Raw genomic sequence first — 10,263 nt, 5'->3', positions numbered from 1 at the left:
CCTGGTCCTCACCTTCAAAGCCCTCCATGGTCTTGCTCCCCCCTAACTCTGCGACCTCCTAACCCCCTATCACCCTGTTCGCTCCCTCTGCTCAGCGGGCTCCGGCCTGCTTCACGTCCCCGCCTTGCTCACTCCACTATCGGCGGGCGAGCCTTCCGCTACTCTGCACCCACCCTCTGGAACTCCATCCCGCAGTCCCTCCACCTCCCTTGCCACCTTCAGGTCCCACCTCAAGACCCGCCTCTTTGACCGTGCCATTGATCTCCCTGCTTCCTCCCTGCCCTCCCCACCTCCCCCGTAACTCTGTCTGTGCAGCGCCTTGGGACGTCCTCCCAACGTGAAAGGGGCTACACAAATGTAATGTTATTGTTGTTGTTGTATCTGAAAGTATTATCCTTAGTTGATGTGCGCTATCCCATTAAGTATCTTATATGTTTCCTCTACGCCATTGCTTTTCATGTCTGAAGAGCACCATCATATCTAATCATTCCTCACAACTCATCCCTTTAACACTGGGGCCTCATTGCCTCTCCTCTGCATTTCCTCCACAGCCTGAGAAGCCCCTTATGTTGCAATAATCAGAACTATATGAACTGTTCAAGGTGAGCCAAACTATATGAACCCAATAGCCATTGCCCCTGGTTCAGTTACTTCCTTCAGAGTATTTCAGTATATTTGTGAGAACATTTGTGAGCTGGATGACACTGAATTTTTATGAAAGCATTCCTAGATTCTCTTTATTAATCTTATAAACATCCCAATACCACTATGGAATGCAGAAACACAGGGTTATTTGTTGAAGGAAACTAAAAGAAAGAACAAGCCTCAGAAAACAGACAGACCAGTCAACTCTCCTCCTGTTAATGTTATTCCATGATGAATAAACCTCTGTTTAAATGGATTCCCACAAAAAAGGCTTCAATTTCTGGATCCTGGTAAAAACATTACTTGTTTTACCATGTAGAGGTAAGAAATTGGCCTATTTTCACTGTTTTATATTATAACATTTATAAGGGTGATCAAAGAGTTGTGATAACTACCTCATTATCTAAAAACAAACAAAAAAATCATCATTTCTTTAAGACTTATTAGATGTTGTAATGATATCATGACTTTTTGGTCACCCTGATTATAAAATGTAAATGTAATATTGTTGATTTTGAATGTACAACAACAACTTGCTTTTATATAGTGCACTTCACGTAGATAATGTCTCGGAGCACGTCACAATGTTGGAGTCGGATCCCAAATCAGAGAGAGGAGGAGATGGAGATGACCATAAGATGACCATTGTTGAAGAGGTCGGTTTTTCGGCAGGTATACAACATCAGAATTGTTTCTGAATTCATAACTGAATAGGAACATAGGAAAACAACAACAACAAAATGACATTTATAGAGCGCCTTTTACATCGGGAGGACGTCCCAAAGTGCTGAACAGTCACATGTCGGGGCCCGAGCATGGGGGAGGGGTGGTGTAGGGGTGAGGGAAGGCAGAGAGGTGGGAGGGAGACCAAAGGCACAGTCGAAGAAAAGGGTCTTGAGACCGGCCTTGAAGGAGGCAAGGGAGGAAGCGAGGTGAAGGGACCGTGGGATGGAGTTCCAGAGTGTGGGGACAGAGAGGCTGAAAGCCCGGCCACCAATGGTTGGGCGGGTTGGGCGGGAGACATGAAGCAGACCGGAGCCCGCTGAACGGAGGGAGTGGGCAGGTTGGTAGGGAGTCAGCAGGTCAGAGAGGTAGGAGGGGGCAAGGCCATGGATGGCTTTAAAGGTGAGGATGAGGATCTTGAACTCGATCCTCTGGGGGATGGGAAGCCAGTGGATTCGGGCGAGGGTGGGAGTGATGGGGTCACGGAGCCTGGTGCGTGAGAGGACACGAGCTGCAGAGTTTTGGATGATCTGCAGCTTGTGAAGGGAAGAGTTGGGAAGGCCGATGAGGAGGGAGTTCCAATAATCAAGCCTCGAGGTGATGAATGCGTGGGATGTGTGGGACTCTTATTGCAAAAAGGATTAAGGGATATGGGGATAAGGCAGGGTTATGTTATTAGCTGGAGTTAGATTAGAAGATCAGTCATGATTGAATGGCGGGGCAGGTTCAAAGGGTCAAATGGCCTACTCCTGCTCCTACATGTTATGTGTGAGGGTTTCGGCAGCCTGAGGGGTGAGGCAATGGCGGAGTCTGGCAATTTTGCAGAGGTGGTGGTAGGCAGTGCCGGTCATGACAACAGGAGGCCATTTCCCCATCAATCTCCACCAGTTTGTTAGATTTTGGCAGATGTTTTAAATCCCAATGTCTGTTCCTTTCACCATACCCTATAATATCAATACTAGCCAACTATCTGTCTATCTCTTTTTTAAGTATCCCTGACAATTCCACCTCTGTGTAAAGAAAAGCTTCCTGACCTCAGTTCTAACAGTCTGGGTTCTTATTTTAAGGCCATTTTCCCTTGTAATATGTTCCTCTACCAGAGGGAAGAATCATCACCATCTAGCCTGTCAATTCCTTTTTTTAAATTTTATTTTAAATACCTCAATCACTGGAAACAAACTATCAAAGGCAGTCAACAGGTTTGCTTCTTCTTTATGAGTGGGGTTGGGAACATATAATTCTACACAAGTATTTATTGAACTAGTTGAAATGTTTATATTTTAAATCCTATGAACACACACGTGCAACTTCCGTTACATGAATTATACAATTATTTTACTGATTGACACCACAGTGAAGTGGATCAGGTCACGCCACTAACTGGAGATGGAAATAGAGCAGCACATGAAATTTCAGTCTACGATGAGCTGCTTGTTTTAACAAGTGACCTGGATTCCCAATGAAACCGAGTACCTATACTAATTTATAGGAGGGCTGTGTTAAGAACAAATAACAATTCTTGCATTTGGTACAGCACCTTATCATGTCAAAAAGCACACATTGCTTTCACATTGCTTCCTGCAATCTACAGTGACAGAAACATAGCAAAATTGTGTGCAAATCCCTTGGCACTGCTCGAAAAGAGAAGGGGATTCCTTCTAGCGTCCCGGCCAACAATCCCCCAAATAAAATTGGTCATTCATTTCATAGCTATTTGTGGGACATTGCTCTGAGCAAATGGCTACCACATTTGCTATCAAATACACAGAAAGCATTTCTTCATTCAGATGCTTTGTTACGATTCATTATCAAAATTGGCCTTGGAGTGTAGATCAATAAAATCATTCAATAGGGAATTGGAAAAGCGCTTGTGCTTTGTTTTATAGGGAAAGGGCTGGAAAGTGGGATTAATGAAAAAAATAAACTAAAATGAACACGTAGACAATGGGTGAAATGGCCTCTTTCTGTGTTAAAACTTCTGTTTCTCAAAGCATGACTGGTGGCCTCAGCTGAGGGGGAAGCAGAACTGGAGGAGGGAGGGAGGGAGGGGTAAAGAATGAGTGGTAGTGTGAAAAGATATTTTAAATACTTCATTTTAGATGTCTGGTGTTTGCAGCTGTTTGTTATCTGTCTGTGATTATTTGTGGTTTTGCACAAAGCAGCTGCTGTTTGGTTCAATAGTTAAATGTGGAACAGACATGTTGAAAATGATAAGGTGGAACAGGCTCAACGTCTGAGAGGGTGAGTTCCCAAAACAGGGAGGAAATGGCAGACCACCTAGTGATGTGATAACCTGGGCCAAAAGAAAAATGCGAAAATATTTGACAAAAATTGTGGAACATTTTGGTGGGTTGATTAGTGCTATTGAGAGACACAGTATGAGAAACAACCCGGATTAAAACGATGGGCATGTATTTCCTGAACATATAGTTATGTTTAAAATACTAAAAATGTTAATTTGAACAGTACAGCACTTATCAACAATTGGTTGCAGCTCAGTTTAGGCCGCGGGCACTGGGAAAGCCGATTTCCCGCTCGCGCCTCTTCCGCCATCCCAACATTCCACGACCAGAGCCACTCTGCCCACAGTAACAGCGTCGAGCAAACAGCACGAGAGGGGTGGAGGGGTTTGGCATGATGGACACCTCACTGCAGCTCCGGACCCATACCGGTCACCCTCCAGCCAATAGCCGAGCTGCCAGAGCGGCTCACTAAGATTGGTTGCCAATCTTCCAACCGCTGGTAACACTGGCAGGGGCCCCTGAATTGAGCTTTACATGGGACCCCTGAGGGCCAAACACCACTCCTGTGTGTCAGTGCCTCATCTGGATGAAGCTGTGGATTGGCTCTGGTGAGCAGATCCTTGGAGGTGATGCTGTTGGCTGGGTTGAGGCAATACTATATGCACACCCTTGTCTGCCAAATAGTTCAGACTTGTACAATCTGCGTCCCACTCAGGGTGGTTGACTATAATAATAATAGTAATCCTTGCATTTGATATAGCGCTTTTCACGTCGGGAGGACGTCCCAAAGTGCTTCACAGAACACACTGTAAAGTGAATTGACTGTATATTTGTGGGCGAACGCGGCAGCCAATTGCCCACAGCAATGTCCCACAAACAGTCGTAGATTGAAAATGACCAATTTTATTATTGTTTTTGGTTTTGGAGGGATTATTATTAGGAGTGTGGAGTAAGGAAACTTGCCCAAGATTTCGCCCTCTGCCTGGAATTGAACTCAGGTCTCTCACTTGCAAAGCGAGTGCTCTAACCCCTGAGCTACAGGACTCCAAGCTGACTATACAGCTCTCCAGCATACACATTCGCTTTCAAAAGGAAAAATTGGGATGGATTTTCCGGTCTGTTTGAAACATATCAGAACCTGGTTTTGGAATGAGGTCAGTGATGTTTCACTCCTAAGTGTGGTCTGAATTATTGCTAATGTCTTACTCAGGAATTGGAATTGTACACACCCTTATGGAAACTCCCCTTCCCTCTAACCTTGGGTTATATGTCCTGTCATATTCAATTAGACAGTTGTGAAGCTGGGATATGAGAAGGAAGAGTGATAGTAATTACAGAATGAGATGAGGAAAATTACTGAATTGCTGAATGCATATCGACTGAACACTGTCATACTGACACCACTGACTTTAGGAGAATAATTTTGATCAAGGCTAAGTTAGACTAATCGTGGCCATCGCCCCAGTCCTCTCCACTGATTCTTATTTCCCAGTTGATTGGTTTCAGGTTTCTCACCCTCACCTATAAATTCATCCACTCACTGACAGCTCCTTATCTCTCTGATCTCGTCCTACCCCACTCCTCCACCCACCCCATCTACTTAGCTAACTCAGGCTTGCTGTGTTTCCCCCGCCCTCTCCATGCCACAACCGGTGGCCAAGCCTTCAGTTCCTACATCCTAAACATTGGAACTCCCTCCCTCCAGCACTCTGTCTCGTGCCCTCTCTTTCTGTCTTGAAGTCGCACCTCAAATTCTACCTCTTTCAACAAGACTATGGCTATCTATCTCTCCCCCTCTCACTTGTTTGCTGTTTAATACAATCCCTGTGAAGACTGTGAGATGTTACCTTTATGTGAAGGGTGCTATATTAATACAAGATGTTGTTGTTGTTAGCGAGCTTAACTACTAATTTAAGGTGCATTTTTTTTAAAAAAGACTTCTAATTTAATTTGAAGAATGTTCCACAATTCTATGCCATCTTAAATTTTAAAACAATGTGGCCTTACAGGGTAAGGTTTTGAGCATCATAATAATATAATAATAATAATCCTTGCATTTGATATAGCGCTTTTCACGTCGGGAGGACGTCCCAAAGCGCTTCATAGAACACACTGTAAAGATTAAGATTGAAACCAGGAAGCATTTTTTCACCTAAAGGCTGATAGAAATCTGAAATTCTCTCCCCAAAAGGCCGTGGATGCTGGATCCATCCACACCTTCAAGAGTGAGGTTAATAGATTTTTGGTAGGTCAGGGTATTAAGGGATATGGGGAGAAAGCGGAAATTGGAATTGAAAGAAATAGTTGAGGTACAGATCAGCCATAATCTAATTAAATGGTGGAACAGACTTGAAGGGCTGAACTTGTGTTTCTGTGTTCCTAGGTAGATTTTTGGACCACTAATGCCTCAACATTAGATAACATTTTATAATAATCCCTGTATTTGATATAGTGCCTCCTCGACTTGGAGTGCTAGCCTAGATAGTAAGCTCAAAGACTTGGCTTGGGGCTTGACTCCACAATCTTGAATCCACAACAAAGAAGCAAGAGAACTCCCAACTGAGCCAGACTGGCATGCTGTACTATCACATCAACGACGGAAGTGAATTGTGCAGAGGAGTGTTGTGCGTGATATCGTGGGCATAGCAGCCATTGTCAGGCGTATCACAGGTGATGCGTCACTGACTGTGATTTTTCCTTTATCGCCAACAAAAATAGAATGACTGACAAAGAATGCTGATGGTCTTACAATTTCATTAGTCTTATCCAAGAAAGCCATTAAAAAAGCTTTACTCCCATTTAACAATGAGAGGAAAGTGTGTGCCTGTTTCAGATGAACTTAATAAACTGTTATCATGTAAATGTTTCCTAATAAACACAAGTGCAATGTAAGCTTCACCATATCACTGTCCAGTCATGCTCCTTTGCGGGGCTGGCTGGATTTAAATATGGATTTTTTTCCTGAGTAATGTTAATCTTCCCTCCTTGCTGTTAGCTGTATGCAGGATTTTGTTTTACTCTATTTTTAAGATGTCATTATTATATTTGTGTGTTCACCCTGTTTCTTTTTCTATCTGGTCTGACACCTAGAGATACTGTTTACTCCCAGGCTGCCATCACTTTACCCAGAGAATACTTAACGACTGGAACAAATTGAAGGGGTGGTTGATGTCAGTGACACTGGATTCATGTAAAAAAATATCTTGATGCTGCGATGGGAAGATGGTAGGGTGAGTATTCTGGATGAGATTAATCCAAACCAATCATGTGATCTTCTGAATGCCGCTCTTTAACCAGCAGAAGGAGGGTCTGCAAACTGGCCAGCTGTCACTCTTTCCTCCATTCCCTCAGTCCAGTCAGGGGACACCTCAGCCTTTCTCACAATCAAAGTCAGATAGGGAAGCAAACTCAGAAGATTGGAAAGCAAAAAGCTTATGCTAAGTGCTGCAAGGGCCAGGAGGTGGATCCATCATTCAAGAGGTCTGGTACTGGTAGCCAAAGATCAGGAGATCAGGAGGACACCTCACTGTGAAGTGGAGTTACTGTGTTTGTAGGCAAACATGGCAGCCCAATTGAGCATAGCAATGTCACATTGAGGAGGTGGTTGTTGGCCAGGATACCAGGTGAAACTCCCTTCTCTATTCAAGTAGTTCCACAGGATCTTTAACATCAACCCGAACAGGCAGATGGGACCTTGGTTTAACATCTCGTCTGAACATCTCCTCAGACAATGCCCGCCACCAGCAATGCGGTAGAATATCAACCTAGATTATGTGAGTTCAAGTCCCATTGTGGCACCTTTCTAACTTAGAAGTGAGAGTGCTACTGACTAAGCCAGGCTGACTTGAAAGAAGAAAGGAACAAAAGAAAGGAAAAATAAAATGAAATGAAACTGAATTGGGAATTTACTCCAAATCAAATACTGAAATTGTATGAATATTGTCTCTTTGGGGACTCTCTCTGTATACCATATACCAATCACTCTAATTCTTGCCTCATTTTCATCTTTTGCTGGTTCCTTTCATTAGAGCGTTTTATTTAGAAGTTTTCCTTGAAAAGGAAAGTCATATGGAGATGGAAAAGCAGATGGGCCAGAGTGTCTCAGAAGGAAGAAGAGATAAAAAGAAACGGTTGCCGAATCACAAGAGAAAAGGACAGGAAAAAGGAAATCTCAAAATAGAGCCTTAACCTTGCTTTAAAGAAAAAACAGGGTTAGAGGAAACAGATCAAACTAGAGGAAATGCATTCAGTAACAATTAATAACAGTTTGACGCCAAGAAGGAACAGAAAGAAGGACTGAAGAGAAAGTAGACTGCAACTAGATTGAAGAGAAAGGTGTTCTTATGATTTGTTATAATTTGAAGGGTAGAGTGCATAGGACCACTATGACTTTACTGCCTGGAGCAGAGTAAGCTCTAATGTGATTAGATCTACATCAGTATCTATACACTGAAGGCCAGCTGGTGTTATTCCACCTTGAGGATGATGCAAGAACTAAAGCAAAAACCTAGAGACTTTTAAAAACACTGTCAAATCCCACGACCTTATCAAACCAATGAACCATTACACAACTGGCTTCAATGCAAGTTTGTAAATACAGGCACTGCCTTTTTTAAAAAAAATGGACTCACTATTTTTTATTTAAAAATGTCAGTTGACATTAATCATTGCACATCTTATTTGTGTTATTTGCACATCAGTAATCATTGCACATCTTATTTGTGACTTTGAAATCTCCTGTCTCCTGTCTATGTGAAGTGGGGAGAGGTTGAGGATCGAACTCGTTCCATTCCTTCTTGGGATTCATTTACTAAGTCAGTCAAGGTTGGTTGGCACTAGATGAAGCACATCTGGAAAGTACCAAACAAGGAATTCTGAAATATGATACCACAACATGCTTCATCAAAAATGGATCATTTTTTATGGGTTAAAAATGCTATGCTTCATAACAGATTTGATATCCACATTTTTCACTCTGATTTGTTGACTTTGAAATCTGTTTGATTTGCATTTTACAAGGCCCTACCTAAATGAAAAGCTCATTTATTCACTTGCAGTGGCTTCACAAATGGAACAATCAGATAGAGTTATGGGATTTTGATTTTCAAACAACTCAAGAGAGCTGGCCGTAGCATTTCCTCGTAATGTAGCAGGTTATTTGGCATAACACAGCACTGTGTTGTCTCTTAAGACACCCCATAGTATTCAGTCTGTGACTAATACAATTAACACATTCCATCATTTTCACCAATGAGTCAAGCAATCACTAAAAAAAGGTTTTCTTCAGCCCCCATACACAACCCCCACATCTTCACACCGTGAGCGCATTTTGGCATTCTATTAATTCCTCTGTAAAGATACATGTGACAGATGTTCCAAGAGGAGCTTTGCTAAAATCAGGATCTAACAGCACCAAAGTCAGAGGGAATATCTTTCTAAAACTGTACCAAATTTACTACCAATTCCACCAATGACTCAGCAGATTTACCCAGTGAGCAGTTGGGTGTCCGAGCAGTTTATGGCTTAGCTGATCTCAGAAGTAGCTGGAGACGAGGAATGAATAGTGAGGGCATTATAATTGATCTCAATATACAGAAATAGAGAGGGAAAAATCCAGTCACTGTAAGGAGACTCCAATTTACACAATTCGGATTCTTAGACTCCCTAGAATGACACATAAGTGTAATGTACAGCTTATTTATTTCTTTGTAAAACTTTGAAAAAGTGTCTCAAAGTGCATGAATAAACTAAAAAGTACATTTTTGTACGAAAAGGAAAGTCCAGGTTGATTATTAACAAATGTAATAATAATAATCCTTACATTTGGTACATTTACAGGAAGATGTCCCATTCATAGGATATCTTGTAAACTGGAGTGACTTTGTATTTTGTTGGCAAATGCAGCAGGAAATTTACGCACAGCAATTCCTACAAACAGCCATGAAGCTATTATACCTGGGTGATTGTTGGTCAGGCCACCTGGAGAAACTGCCTTCTCTTTTTGAATAGTGCCAAGGGACCTTTAACGTCCCGAACAGGCAGACAGGACTTCAGTTAACGTCTCATCTAAAGGACAGCAACAACGTAGTCTACTTTTAACACTGCATTTGATTCTCAGCATAGACTATGTGAGTTCAAAATTCTGACGTGGAGCTTGAACACACAACCTTCCGACTCAGAAGAAACAGTGCTACCAACTGAGCCAGGCTGACAAACTCAATGTAAGTAACAGATCAGAAATGACTCAAGAAATCGTAGAACATCCACCAGATGTGTAAAGTAGTGTCGTTTCACTCTTCTAAGTTAAAACCTATTTTTCTTTTTGAAAAATGTCCTTATTTTTGTTCACATTCCAAAGGAGATCTAAATTTGGCAGAGCCTTTCCTCTCCAGGTAGGGGACAGATGTTTTCACCAAGCAGCCAACAAGGAAGTTTATTTTAAAAACAGAACTGTCTACCTGAGAAAAAAAATAGTCACATTTACCCTCCCAACAACCAGCCAAGGGCACAGCAGATATCCAGAACCTTATGAGGTGCCCTGAGAATCTGTAACACCTGAGACTGCCAGGTTATGGAATTACTTGCCTTCAGACGTCACACTTGGATGGAAAACTAAAAAAAGCTCAGATTAGAAATAAAAATCCAAGAAGCT

The sequence above is a fragment of the Callorhinchus milii genome, unplaced genomic scaffold (genome assembly GCF_018977255.1).
Source record: "Callorhinchus milii isolate IMCB2004 unplaced genomic scaffold, IMCB_Cmil_1.0 Scaffold2, whole genome shotgun sequence".
In the NCBI taxonomy this organism is placed as follows: domain Eukaryota; kingdom Metazoa; phylum Chordata; class Chondrichthyes; order Chimaeriformes; family Callorhinchidae; genus Callorhinchus; species Callorhinchus milii.
The sequence above is the reverse complement of the archived record's forward strand: the minus strand, read 5'-3'. Positions refer to the sequence as shown.